The sequence below is a fragment of the Panthera tigris genome, chromosome E1 (genome assembly GCF_018350195.1).
Source record: "Panthera tigris isolate Pti1 chromosome E1, P.tigris_Pti1_mat1.1, whole genome shotgun sequence".
Taxonomy (NCBI): domain Eukaryota; kingdom Metazoa; phylum Chordata; class Mammalia; order Carnivora; family Felidae; genus Panthera; species Panthera tigris.
The window spans coordinates 47,218,068-47,231,587 of NC_056673.1; the positions used below are offsets into that span (position 1 = coordinate 47,218,068).

A 13,520-nucleotide genomic window follows, 5' to 3' on the forward strand; every position below is an offset into this window, starting at 1 on the left:
CGCGTCACTTTTACGGAGGCTGAAAATACTCCCCAATGAAGGTCCGTGTGAGGTGATACCAAGGGTCACATTCGCTCTTCATCAACACCAGCATCATCGTTATTCCGGATGAGGACAAACTCAGCGGAATGTTTCCAATGGAGGCAGTGACCATAGGAAACTCACATTTCAGACAGAGGACATGCCCACAGGCTCAAGTAGTGAGTGACAACCCCTAGCTTCCCAACTACCTGTCAAGACAAGTAGGTGGTTACAAATTTAGCTTTCTCAAACATCCACCCAAAATTGTTTCTCTATTTTGTTTAATCGCTAATTACTAGTTTAACAAGAGTGTTGTTTTCTGTGGTTTTGTATTTCAGGTGCATTAGAGGCTGAATATGCCTGTAAGCTGCTCAGGCACACTGGAAAGTGCTTCTGAGACAGAATGAAAACTGAGGACAAACATCTCATTACATCCCCCTCCCTGCTTGGGTATGGTAAAACAAGTCCTTGAGCGTGGCAGGACCATCATCCTATACAATCTAACGAATTCCAAGTTGTTGGCTAGTAAGTTGAAAACTACGTGCAGACATCACGAAGAGAATTAACAAGAATGAAAATGATTACAAAGTTAATTTATATTTTTCAAGAGTTTTATTTTTAGGGGCGCCTGGGTGGCTCAGTTAAGCATCCGAATTCGGCTCAGGTCATGATCTCGCGGTTTGTGGGTTCAAACCCCGTTGTCAGGCTCTGTGCTGACAGCTTGGAGCCTGCTTCAGATTCTGTGTCTCCCCATATCTCAGCCCCTCCCATGCTCATGTTCTGTCTCTCTCTGTCTCTCAATAATAAACAAACGTTAAAAAAAAAAAAAGTTTTATTTTTAAGTAATCTCTCCACCCCAAGGTGGGACCCCAACCTACAACCCCAAGATCAAGAATCACAGGCTCTTAACCAACGGAGCCAGCCAGGCGCCCCCAAAGTTAATTTCTTAATAAGCCATCATACTGACAAATTATTTTTTTCTCCTGCATTAAACATTTACAAAATCAAAAAAAAAAAAAAAGTCAACTGTATTTCTTTATTCAGAAAAAGGGTCCAATTAATGTCTATTTCCACCTGGAACAGGAATAAAGCATTATCATTAATCAAATACTCTGTCTTCTGCTTTAACAGAAGAACATTTTTCAGTGCCAATCCTGTTTCTTTGAAATGCTTCCAAAATGCACTGGTACTTTTTCCTGCCTTAGTAAAGGATTCTGAGCAAAATGCCCTTTTTCTGTTACGTGACAATAGAGTAGTAGCCCTGAATTTAAGTTGCCAACCACTTCAGCTGTTGCTACAAAGGTAGAGGTCACTGAGTCATTAATGTCACCCAGACTATGGATATGAACCCATTTTGTAGTTTTTCTTCCTTGAAAGAAGGCAAAATTCAGGGAAAAAATTCTATTTCGTTAGATCCCATTAATTTAACTTTTATTAGGTATGTTTTCGGAAATGGCGTATGAGTTTAATGATAAAGTAATACAAGCAATACTTTAAGAAACAAACAAACAGGGGCGCCTGGGCGGCTCAGTTGGTTAAGCATCCTACTTCGGCTCAGGTCACGATCTCACAGCTCACGAGTTGGGAGCCCTGCACGTCAAGCTTGTGCTAACAGCTCAGGGCCTGGAGCCTGCTTTGGATTCTGTGTCTCCCTCTCTCTCTGCCTCTCTCCACCCTCGCCCCCTCTCTCTTTCTCAAAAATAAACGTTAAAAAAAATTTTTTAAACAAACTGAGCAGATACCTAGAGTAAATGTATATGGAAAGAAAGTAGAATGCTGATTCTCAGGTGCTGCAGGAAGATGGAGTGGAGATTTCTTTTTTCCTGGGTATAGAGTTTCAGTTTTGCAAGACACAGAGAGTTCAGTGGATGGATGGTGGTGATGGTTGCCCAACGACACAAAGGTACTCAATGCCACTGAACCCTACACTTAAAAACTGGTTAAGACGGCAAATTTTGTGTTATATGTATCTTACCACAATTTTTTAAAAAAATGACCAGAATGTACACATCCAACTATGAGTGGTCCCCTTCAAATAGTTCATTTAAAAATCTGTTTTAAATGTTTATTCATTTTTGAAGGAGAGAGAGACAGCAGGGAAGGGGAAGAGAGGGGGGGGGGGACACAGAATCCGGAGCAGGCTCCAGGCTCCGAGCTGTCAGCACAGAGCCCGACGCGGGGCTCGAACCCACGATCCGTGAGATCATGACCGGAGCTGAAGTCGGACGCTTAACCGACCGAGCCACCCAGGTGTCCCTCAAATAGTTCATTTTAGATTACGTACCCGTTCATTTCAACAGTGCCGAGACAGAGCAAAACGTCTCTGAATCGCCACTGTGAAACTTGGTAGGGGCAGGTTTGTTCGGGTTTCTTCAAAACCCATTTTTGATAATGGTAAATGTCTCTCGAGGATAATTTTTAATTTAGAAAAAAAAATGTGACAGCTCCATTTTCAAAATAATGATCAAGTTAAAAAATTTTAGTCTGCATGAGGTGTGACTTTAAAAGAACAACATTAATTTGTGAGTGTGGGTTGTAAACCACATCTGGAGGCAATGCTAGTAAAGGGGAGCCAGAAGTTTCCAAGGAGCAGCTAACTCAGCAGGAAGAGGTAAATACACAACTTTGAATAGTACATTTTGATCATTTTCAGATCCTCCAATTTGCTTACCTACCTGCCTGTGAAGAGTCTTTTAAGTTTTCAACTAAATGTGCCCAAAACATGGTGTCACTTGTCTGTTCCCATCATTATTTCCTGATACTAATTTTGACAAAGTCACTGGTGCTCATCAGCGAACATCTCTGCTGATGAGGTCTATGAAAGCCAAAGCCTTTTACACCCATTAAAAGGAATAATTTCCAAAAGTGTAGGGGTGGTTCTCTTTTTAGAGCGTGAACCACAAAAGGTATTTTCAAAGGAACATGATTCATTTCTCAAAGTTAAACAGAGGACTGTCACTTGGTTTAATACTTGGGTAAAATGGATCATTCAATGGAAGATAAAACTTATGGGCCATGCTCTCAGCTTAACTGGAATGGAGGAACTATCTACCCGCCCCCCCCAACCCCCCCCCACCCCCGCCAAACATTTCCTTTGATAATCCTCAACAAGTTCTCCAATCTTGAAGATTCGTGTGTGTGTGTGTGTGTGTGTGTGTGTGTGTGTGTGTGCCTGTCTGCCTCTGCCTGATGGAACTGGATAACCTTCTCTCGTTCTTTCCAGCTTTCAGATTGTAGGGAAGGCAGAGCAGAGCTGGGTAGAACAAAGAGCTTGGGCTCTGCTGTCTGATCAGCCCAGGTGTGGATACAGACCCACCACTGACCAGCCATGCAAGTACCCATGATCCATCTGGAAAGTGGGATGATAACATCTAACTCACAGGACCATTATGAAGACTAAATAAAACCGAAAGGCACTCAACACGTGTAATTTCTCTCTCTCCTTCGCCTGTACAACGTGACTGCTATCGGTCCAAGCTATGAAAACAGAAACCAAATTTTAAAACACTTTCCAAAAAGCATGTTTCGTGGGATGCATTGCTGAGACGTACAATGCTATTTTATCGTGTACATAAAAGCAAGGTTACTGTGAGACTACACTCAACCATGACCTCGTGACACAGGGTAAGTAGCTAGCTTCTGGATGCTGTGATCAAGAGAGGCAGGGCAAGGAACTTCCACAGTTTCTGTAAGATGGAGATAGCTCAGATGAGCAGATATCACTGTCTCTGTAAACTGTCTACACGAGTTGGAAACATTTTTGCCAAAGTGATAAGTGAAGCTTTGCTATGTTAACAATAAATAAATCCCCCCAACCACACACACATACACACAAAACAAAAAACCAAACCAATAAATAAATCTGACTACAGGAGTTAAAACTATAAAATATTGGGGTGCCTGGGTGGCTCAGTCCATTGAGCGTCCGACTTCGGCTCAGGTCGTGATCTCACGGTTCGTGGGTCCGAGCCCCACGTCGGGCTCTGTGCTGACAGCTCGGAGCCTAGAGCCTGCTTCCGATTCTGCGTCTCCCTCTCTCTACCCCTCCCCCGCTCATGCTCTGTCTCTGTCTCTGTCAAAAATAGGCATTAAAAAAAGAAGTTTAAAAAAAAACAAAAAACTATACAATATGGGAGCGCTCTGAGGAATACAAACAATCCAGCAAATAAGATCCAGGGAATTTGAGGTTTTCAACAACTTAATTATATCCAAGTTAATAGGGACTTCTCATTCCCCGGTTAACTTTTTTCTTTTTTTTTTAAGATTTTATTTTTAAGTAACCTCTACACCCAAGGTGGGGCTTGAACTCACAACCCCAAGATCGAGTTGCACGCTCCAATGACTGAGCCACCCAGGCGCCCTTAAATTTTCTTCTAAATAAACACACAGATTAGTTATTTGGGGCGTAAAAATACACAAATTAGTGCTTAGAAACACCTGGATCTGGCCTTACTACAGCAAATATAATGAGACTTCAATGGGGGGAGAGGTGTATGTGTAGATGACATGGGGCGGGGACCGGTGTTTGGAGATTAGCTGCTTAGATTAGGTGCTTAAACAACATTATTATAGGCTGTCATCAAATTACATTTGTTAGACCAATCTTACTTCTCTAGGTGATTCACTCTGGGAAAGAAACAACACCCTAAAGATTGTCAGATATAATCCAAAGAAATTAAAGGATGATTTTTTTTTTCTTTGCTCAGGAACAAGAAGAATCTAGAAGGTCTTGAAACTTAAAAGGAGCAAAAAGAGAGACATAAAAGAAGAAATGCAGAGTCATTAGAAAAACTGGATCAAGAACTTAGGTACTTGTTTAGATTATGAGTCGACTTCCACTAAAGTCTGAAAAGGAGTTTCAAGAGCGGGCCCCTTTTGTCAGAGGGCTGGGAAATGAAAGAATGAGTCACTTTAATACTTGATGTCAAAACCCTCGGTGAGCGCTGGCTTTCGTGTTTCTGTATCAACAAACAGCATTGGATAACGCTGTTCGGGCAGTCTGCCAGAAAGTCGCGGGGCGGGGGGGGGGGGGGGGGGGGGGGGGGGGGGAGGGGAGGAGGGGGGGGCGGGCTAGACTCCTTCCTGTGACATGGGTGAAGTCAATGGCCAAGACCTTGTGTCCTATGCAGTGGGGCAGTCTGGCATCCCGGGAGATTTGCCCAGCCTAGTGTGGTACGATCTTGCCATCCCAGACGGAGATTGTTGAGACAGATTTTTGTTTTCATTTTAAGATTTATTTTTAAGTAATCTCCACACCCAACATGGGGCTCTAACTCACAACTCTGAGATCAAGAGCCGTATGGTCCACCGACGGAGCCAGCCAGGCACCCTGGGACAGATTTTAAATAGTCAGTAAGCCTCCTTTGCGATAAAACCAGTGATGGGAAGGCTTCAGGACATCTGTCTGAGATGAGTAAGGCAGAAGATTCAACTCCCATGTAGGACCATCTCCTCCAGAATGTGTTTTCTAGGATTCATTCGGCTAACACATATACTTCCCATTCAACGTGCATAGAAAGCAGAGAAATGCGGGGTTCCTGGGTGGCTCAGTTGGTTAAGCATCAGGCTCTTGATTTGGGCTCAGGTCATGATCCCAGAGTTGTGGGATTGAGCCCCACCTTGGGCTCTGCGCTGAGCACAGAGCCTGCTTAAGACTCTCTCTCTCTTTCTCTCTGCCCTCTCCTGCTTATGTGTGCTCTCTCTCAAACTAAACAAAGTGGGGAAAAGAGTTGGGAAAAAAAAAAAAGGAGAGAAATGCACTTAGAGCTATAGCAGAAAGGTCCCCAGGTACTGTTTCTTCCACCCATGAGGGCCACCAGCCTGTCCCCTTGGGGTGGGAAGTGGGGGCAGGTACTCCCGAGGGTTGTGAAATCGGTCAGTGAAGGTTCCCCAGTACTCCAAAGCCCTACAGTTGGCCTTAAGGCAGCTATTCAAGCTGGACTGCTTCTTTCCCCTAAGTATCAAGTTCTGACCTAAATTGCGGTCATTCTGGTCCAAATCTGGCAGATTTTCTGCCCACACTGCTGCAGACAGGAACAACCTCCTTCGGAAAGCTATCTAAATTCAGGATGACTAGAGCCATCTCCTTGAGGACGGGGACCACAACTTTTCAGTATACTGATAATTCAAATTCAGCACCTTCTGTCGGTGGTTCTCTCTCTAAACACAGATGTCTATTCTGCTGAGAAAAAAAAAAAAAATCCATAGCCACCTAAAGTTTTTAAAACCAGTTTAATTGAGGGGTGCCTGGGTGGCTCAGTCGGTTAAGCGTCCAACTTCAGCTCAGGTCATGGTCTCATGGTCTTGTGAGTTCGAGCCCCACGTCGGGCCCTGTGCTGACAGCTCAGGGCCCGGAGCCTCCTTCGGAGTCTGTGTCTCCCGCTTTCTCTCTGCCCCTCCCCTGCTCACACTCTGTCTCTCTCTCGCTCACTCTCTCTCTCTCTCTCTCAAAAACAAATTGAAAAACTAAAAAAAAAGTTTTATTGAGATGTATTTTATATACCTACTCAATGGTTCTTAATCTAGTTACACAGAGTTCTGCAACCACTGTCATAATCTATTTTAAAATGGCAGTAAAACTTCTCTCCTGGCCTCTAGACTGGAAGCTTTAGGAGGACAGGAACCACGTCTGCTGTGTGTGCTGCTCAATCCCTAGCACCTGGCCTAGCACCTGACATACAGAGTCCAAACCACATTTGTGATATGAACACTTTCGTGCCACCCAGAGCACCAAGTTAGGTACAAGAAATAACTACTTCTCCTCTCCTCTAACAGATGCTGTCAATCCAGCTATTCTCCCTGTGGTAGGCAGAAAGGCCCCCCAAGATTCCTGCTCCCTGGTGTGCACACCCTGTTTATCTGTTTTAATTCCTTCCCCCTTGAATGTGGGTGGGCCTGACCTCATCAGGCCAGGCTTTTTGAAAAAGAGTCTGAAGGTCAGAGATAACACATCAGAGAGATTCAGAGTCGCAGCAGATGCTTGCCCCTCTTGAAGGGGCAAACTGCCAAGTTGTGGAGAAGGCCAGGTCACAGGAAATAGCAGGTGGCCTCTAGGAGCTGGCCCCTAGCTGATGGCTGGCAAAAAAAAAAAAAAATGGTGGGGCTGGGGGGGTGCGGGGCAGGGAGGGTGGATCTTGGTCCTACAACAGTGAGGAACTGAGTCCTGTCAATAACCACACAAGCTCTGAAGAGACACCAAGCTCCTGAAGGAAATGCAGCCTGCCAGACACCTTAATCGCAACTTTGCGAGACCCTGAACAGAGAATCCAGCCACGCCATCCCCAGACTTCAGGCCTACAGAGGCTGAAGTAATAAATGGGTATTGTTTTGAGCCACTGAGTTCGTGATAATTTGTTACAGAGTAATAGAAACCGAGTACTCTCCTCCAGAAGTTAGGAGGGAAGCAAAATGACTGCGTTAACTCCCAGGAAAGACTGGCCTCAAGCTTCTCAGGGGGAGGGTATGGCTGAGGAGTCTTACAATGAAGATGTTTTCTTAATATAAAAGAATCTCTAGCTTGCAAACTTGTCAGGTGGCATAAAACCTAAGCGGAAAAAATTGTAAACAATGTGAAGGAGGACAATGCGATCAGCTTTCCTGATCCCTTATCCCTGCTTCTTCCCATCCGTGCATTAAGCATTTACTACGTGCCAGACCAGAGGTTTAAGCATTAGAGGCGCCCTGTCCCGAATGGCAGCCACCACCACGGCTGGTGGGAACTGACACATGCCGCAAACAGAAAATACACACTGGGTGTCAAAGACTTAGTATGAAAGAAAAGTAAGTTAAACTATGTTCAGCATCTTCCCATGTGGATTTCATGCTGAAAAGATGATGATGGAAATGAACGCCATATGAGGAAACAAAGAGATAAGCACAGATTATGATAAATGCTCTGAAAGGAAACAAATTAAGTTCAGAGATAATAATAGGAGAAAGCCATTTTAGATGGAGTACTCAGGAAAAGACATCTCTAAAGAGGGGACACTTCCACTTAGAAACCCACAAGGTTGCTGTAAACTTCCAAGTATTTTTTTTTTAATGTTTACTTATTCATTTTGAGAGAGAGAGAGAGAGAGAGCGGAGCGGGGGGGGGGGGGGTAGACAGAGAGAGGGAGAGAGAGAGAATCCCAAGCAGGCTCCACGCTGTCAGCACAGAGCCCAATGGGGGTGGGGCTCGATCTCCCAAGTGGTGAGATCATGACCTGAGCTGAAATCAAGAGTCAGACGCTCAGCCAACTGAGCCACCCAGGCGCCCCTCTGGTTTTTATATCTGTAACTCACTAGAGCTTCATCTGCCATATAGACTACCAAAAAAAAAGAAAAGAAAAGAAAATCTCCACTTGGGAATACCACAAAATTCCCGCCTGCCAGCAGGCGACAGGGAGGGCGGGCAGCTGGCAATCTACAATCTGAAATTCTCCTTTTCCTCTCCCAGTGGGCTGAATTTACAAAAGATATATAAAACCTTCCTGACTTCTTGCTACAAATCAGCTGATTTCTATATCTGTCGTCTTCTCCAAACAGGGGCAGAAGTGTTAGCTAGTTTCCAAAGAAGTTTCCCAAGTTACTTGACCGTATAAACCTCCAGGCTACTGAAAGCAGGCCAAAGCCCACACAGACCACAACCAGGTCACCTGCGCCCTCACTCAGGCGGCTAAAGCAATGAACCTCGACGTACTTTTCCAGTAATCACTGCCCCTGAAAAACACGTTTACTGCCTGTCACTGTGCACACAATTTTATATTTAAAAAAAAAAGAAGAAGAAAAAGAACTTTGTGAACGCTTTTCCCCTGACACACACTTTCCTCATTGCCATTCTGGGGCAAAGAGTTGGGGGGGAGGGAGGGTAGGTCACGGTGGATCTTAATGAGATTGAGTGTTGAAAATATATTAATTTTCTCAAAACTGCTTACAAAAAATAGTATTCTCCGTTCCCCTGAAACAAGAGCTTTTCTGAAATGAAGGCGACTTGCTTTTCTTTGAATATCAGTATTACTCATTTAATCAGACACAGGGTTTTTAAGTAGATTTTCAAGAGCCTTAGGGACTCACTCGATCCTTTTGTAATGAAAAGCAAAAGTTAATTACCACCTGCTTTTAACTAAGGTTTTGTTAACAATAATGTCCTTTTTTTTTTTTCTCCAAGCCCCAGCATCTGTTTCGTGTGACAGACATTCGCTCCCAAATCACAGGGGAAATGGCAGTGTCCTTTGCACATGAAAGTCAATTTCACTGACCAGCCAGGAGGTCAACATCTGCTCCTTGTCAGTGCCATTAGTGGTGAAAGGTTTGCACTTATCCATTAACCCGCCCAGGTGCCCCTCCCAACCAGCAAGGGACCTTTCTTTGCAAGATAGCTGGGCAGCATGCGGAACGTGGTTCTCTGACTGTGGGACAGGCAAGAGAAGCCACCATGATCACTCAGAAACCAAACTCATGACCCTGGCCTTGGTCCCTCCCAACTAGGCTGAGAGTCCGGGGCGGGGGGTCAAAATAGTGCTTGTTCTTAAAAACCTTTTCAAAATTATGTTTATGAGGAACCCCGGGAGAGGTGAGATTAACCCAAGGAGCCTTTATTCTTTATATTCAGGGTATCGCTTTGTACAACATACAGTGTCAATGCCAGCATTAAACTTACACTGCCTTTCCTTAAAGAATTTGTGCTCCAATATTTGCAGATGCATTTCATGAAAATCATTTAGAACAGATTTAAGGAGCATTATTGGGCATTTTGGAATCTCCATTTAGGTCATTCCAGAGCCGGCACTACCCCAATCCCAAATCTGTTCTCAGAAATGTGCGCAAGAAAATTCTCCCGGGACCCAGGGGAGCCTGGATAAAGTGCACTGGCTCCTGGCCAGGGCAAAGAACAAAATAATATTCTGTATTTAAAAAGTTGTTTTTCTTTCCTTTCTTTCTTTCTCTTTCTTCTCTTCTTGGAGGGGAGGGGAGGGTGTCTATCTTTCATTGTGCAACAAATCCCTAAGGACCACAAATAAGTCCCTTAAAGTGCTCCCATTAACGTTAATGCAGTCAGAACAGGAGCTGTCAAAACACGAGAGCAAGCAATGAAAATAAAAGGGGTCCTGCCTTAGATAATATTAGGATGTGCTTCATTCGCTCTTGACGATGCTGATCTTACGGGCCAGAACCTGTCAGGGAGGGGTGATCTTCAGACCGCTGCAAGGAGTCCAAGGAAGGTGGAGTCTGGGATGCTGGCAGCAGCAAAGAGAAGCTTGTAGGGAAGGGGCCTTGAACTCCGCCATGATCTCCATTGAGCCACACACCCCAAAGCCACCCCAAATAAATACACAATCTAAGGAAAAGCAGTAGATGAGTTATACTAAATCAGCCTCAAATGGAGCCCCTGGCCATCCTTCTGGTCAGCTGACTTAATGTCCCCTAAGTAGACGGAAGGTCAGTGTCTTCAACCCACCTTCAACTAGACTACTTAGACCTCTCTAGTGGCCCTGCTTTTGTAAACGGGCTAAGGGATAATATTTCCTTCCAACGAGGAAGCCCCCAGAGAAGGAAAAGTGGGAGAACCACTGGCCAACAGTAAAACAGCTGTGCACCGGAAATCAGAAGACCCGGGTTCTGGCTTAGACCCTGCCCTTAGCTATGAGATGGACCTTCTACAACCGTAGTCTTCTCCACGGAATGAAATGGCTCAACTACAGAAGATCTCTACCAGCCCTTCTAAAATTAAAGAATCTACATCACCAAATGTTCCAAAGGAAGACAGTGACAACTGTCTCTTTGAAATCAACTATCAGCCCTCAGGAACCTTTCCTGTTTAGAACTTTCCAGTGGAGGGTAATATATATATCCAGTTCAGAGACGACACTAAACATAAATGAGGAAACTATTCCAGTGAAGTCTTTTATTAAAATTAACCCATGAGGGGCACCTGGGTGGCTCAGTCAGTCAAGGGTCAGGCTCAGGTCACGGTCTCACAGCTCGTGGGTTCGAGCCCCAGGTCAGGCTCTGTGCTGACAGCTCAGAGCCTGGAGCCTGCTTCGGATTCTGGGTCTCCCTCTCTCTCTGCCCCTTCCCGCTCACACACTCACGCTCTCTCTCTCTCTCAAAAATACATAAACATTTAACATTTTTTTAATTAAAAAAAATAATGAAATAAAATTAACGCATGGGATGTTAATTAGGATCTTAAAACCCTTTAATCCGAAATTGTCTAAAAAAACAAAACACCAACACTCTGATCTAGACCGTAGTTCAGCTTTATTTTCTTTACCTCCCAATGCTTTTCCTCTTTCCTGGAACTAGGGAACATTTCATGAGTTAAAATAAGGTTTAGAGAAATAGTAGAATCTAGTACCCTCTAGAACAATTCAAAAGGTCTTTGGTTTTTCATTTAGTTCACAGAGGCAATGTTACCGGTTTTCAAGAAAAGTGTTTGTTTTTTTTTCCTTTTTCCGCATTAAATACCAGGAACAGGCAAAGGGCAGCATAAAGAAAAACAATGGGTTTTGCCATGGCTCTGGTTGTGGCTTGGCAATTAATTAGTTGCGTGACCTGGCGCACAATACTTAACCTCTATTACTCTGTTTACTTATCTGCAAAAATGTGGATCCTAGCACACAAGTTCCCCTGACACTCCCCTCCACTGGGAGTTAAAGGGGATAACAAGGCCAGGGAAGAAGAATGGACAGTGTTGGTTCAGTTCTCTCACTGAGTCTCCAAATTGAGGGCGTTTGCCTCATTTTCAAAACTATGGGTGCCGCTAATTAACCTTGCTGGTTAGGAACAAATTCCTGTGTGGACGGAATCAGGCCCAAAGCAAATGGAAGTGTTGAAGCAAAAGTTAGGCTTCTAAGAGCCTACCTAGGTTGACGGAACTGGCTTCTTTGAAGGTACCGTTCAATTCCTTCCCAGTTTTTAATGTTAAGGACGGTAGGACGCAGCACAAGAGAGACTGAGTCAGACTCCAGGGATCTAACCTCCGACCAGCTGGGCCTAGTTTCCTCATCCATCATCTGGCTTGGAAAAATCTGAATCCTATCGGTGTGAAACTCTCTATCGATCTATACACTGTCCTGCAGCTTCCCCAACCAAGTAGAAGACTAACTTCAAAATTCAACTTTTATAGTAACTGAATCATGCGCTAGTCTGAATGAATTATACATTAGGTAAATTATAATTACACATTTTATTGTTAAGCGGAGCCTGATTTCATTTGCCAATTAAGAAAGGGCCTCCGCCTGCACCATTCAAATGCGATTACTTCACCCTGAAGCGGTGGGTATTTCAGCACCAAAAATAAATAAGTAAGTGCAGTAAGAGGCGTGCCTGAGCCCTCACCAAAGCCTGCGAATAAAACCAACCAGAATAAAGAGAATAAAACGATGTTGGGGGTGCCTGCGTGTCTCAGTCGGTTGAGCGCCCAATTTCAGCTCAGGTCATTACCTTGCAGTTTGTGGGTTCAGGCCCCGCGTCAGGCTCTGTGCTGAGAGCTGGGAGCCTGGAGCCTGCTTGGGATTCTGTGTCTCCCTCTCTCTCTCTCTGTCCCTCCCGCGGCTTGTGCTCACTCGCTCTCTCTCTCAAAAACAAACCTTAAAAAAAAATTTGTAGGTAGTAAGAAGATTCTAGAACTGGCTATTTTTTTTTCAATTATCACCTGCATTGCGGGTTATTTCACACAGCACCAACACTGTCCCTAGCTTCCAAACTCCTCTCCATAAATAAAGTCATTAGGAAGAGATGAAGAAGCTCTCATACCTCCAGGCGGACCTGCTGCAGCTTCCGCTGCCCACGGTGGGAACATCTCAACTCTTCCTAGAAACACTCTGATTAACCAGATTCACTCATTTGTCTCCCCACCCCCACAGCTGTGTGCCGCTCCCTCCACTTGATTTACACCTTCCGGATGCACCCTCCAAACTCTGCCTGTCCACATGGATTCCATCCTTCAAGACTCTACTCCAATGTTCTCTCAAACGCCACCGGGCAAGAACGCTCGGTGCATCATTCCGGTGGGGGCTGTCCTCTCTCTTTGGCAGCCAGTGTTCTTGGGATGTGTGTTTTGTCAACCCGGAGCTACTTTGATCTTGCCTTGGACTGTACCGGGGTCTTGCCTGAACACTTGCTCCAAATGACAGATGAAGCCTGCCCCTCGGGAGCACAGCCACTTACTTTACCGGTTAAATATCCTTTTCTTTCCCAAAGCACCAAGCCCGCGCCACAAGGTAGTGGCTCAAATAACGCGTCTGATAGATTAAATGCTCTGTAATTAAATATAAATACGGTTTGGCTCACCCGTTTCTTTGGTGTGGCACACCAAAACACACTGGTGAGTTTCAAATTTCCCTGATTGGCTTCACGCTTCCTTGATGTCCCTGGACAGGCGCTAAGCAATTGTGAAATCACCAAAAAGGTAGGGAGGCGAGGGGGAAGAAAGGGAAGCCGGGGCCTGAATAATCCTCACTGAGTCATCATTTCCTGAACGATGGAGCTTGCTGCTTCGGGGGATCTGGAGAATG

At 44.8% G+C, this 13,520-nt stretch overlaps 1 protein-coding gene across 6 annotated transcripts in view; it reads right to left on the bottom strand.

The window, feature by feature from the left end:
* PITPNC1 (phosphatidylinositol transfer protein cytoplasmic 1) overlaps window positions 1-13,520 on the bottom strand; it is a 268,903-nt gene that overhangs the window by 242,820 nt on the left and 12,563 nt on the right. The window lies entirely within an intron of this gene.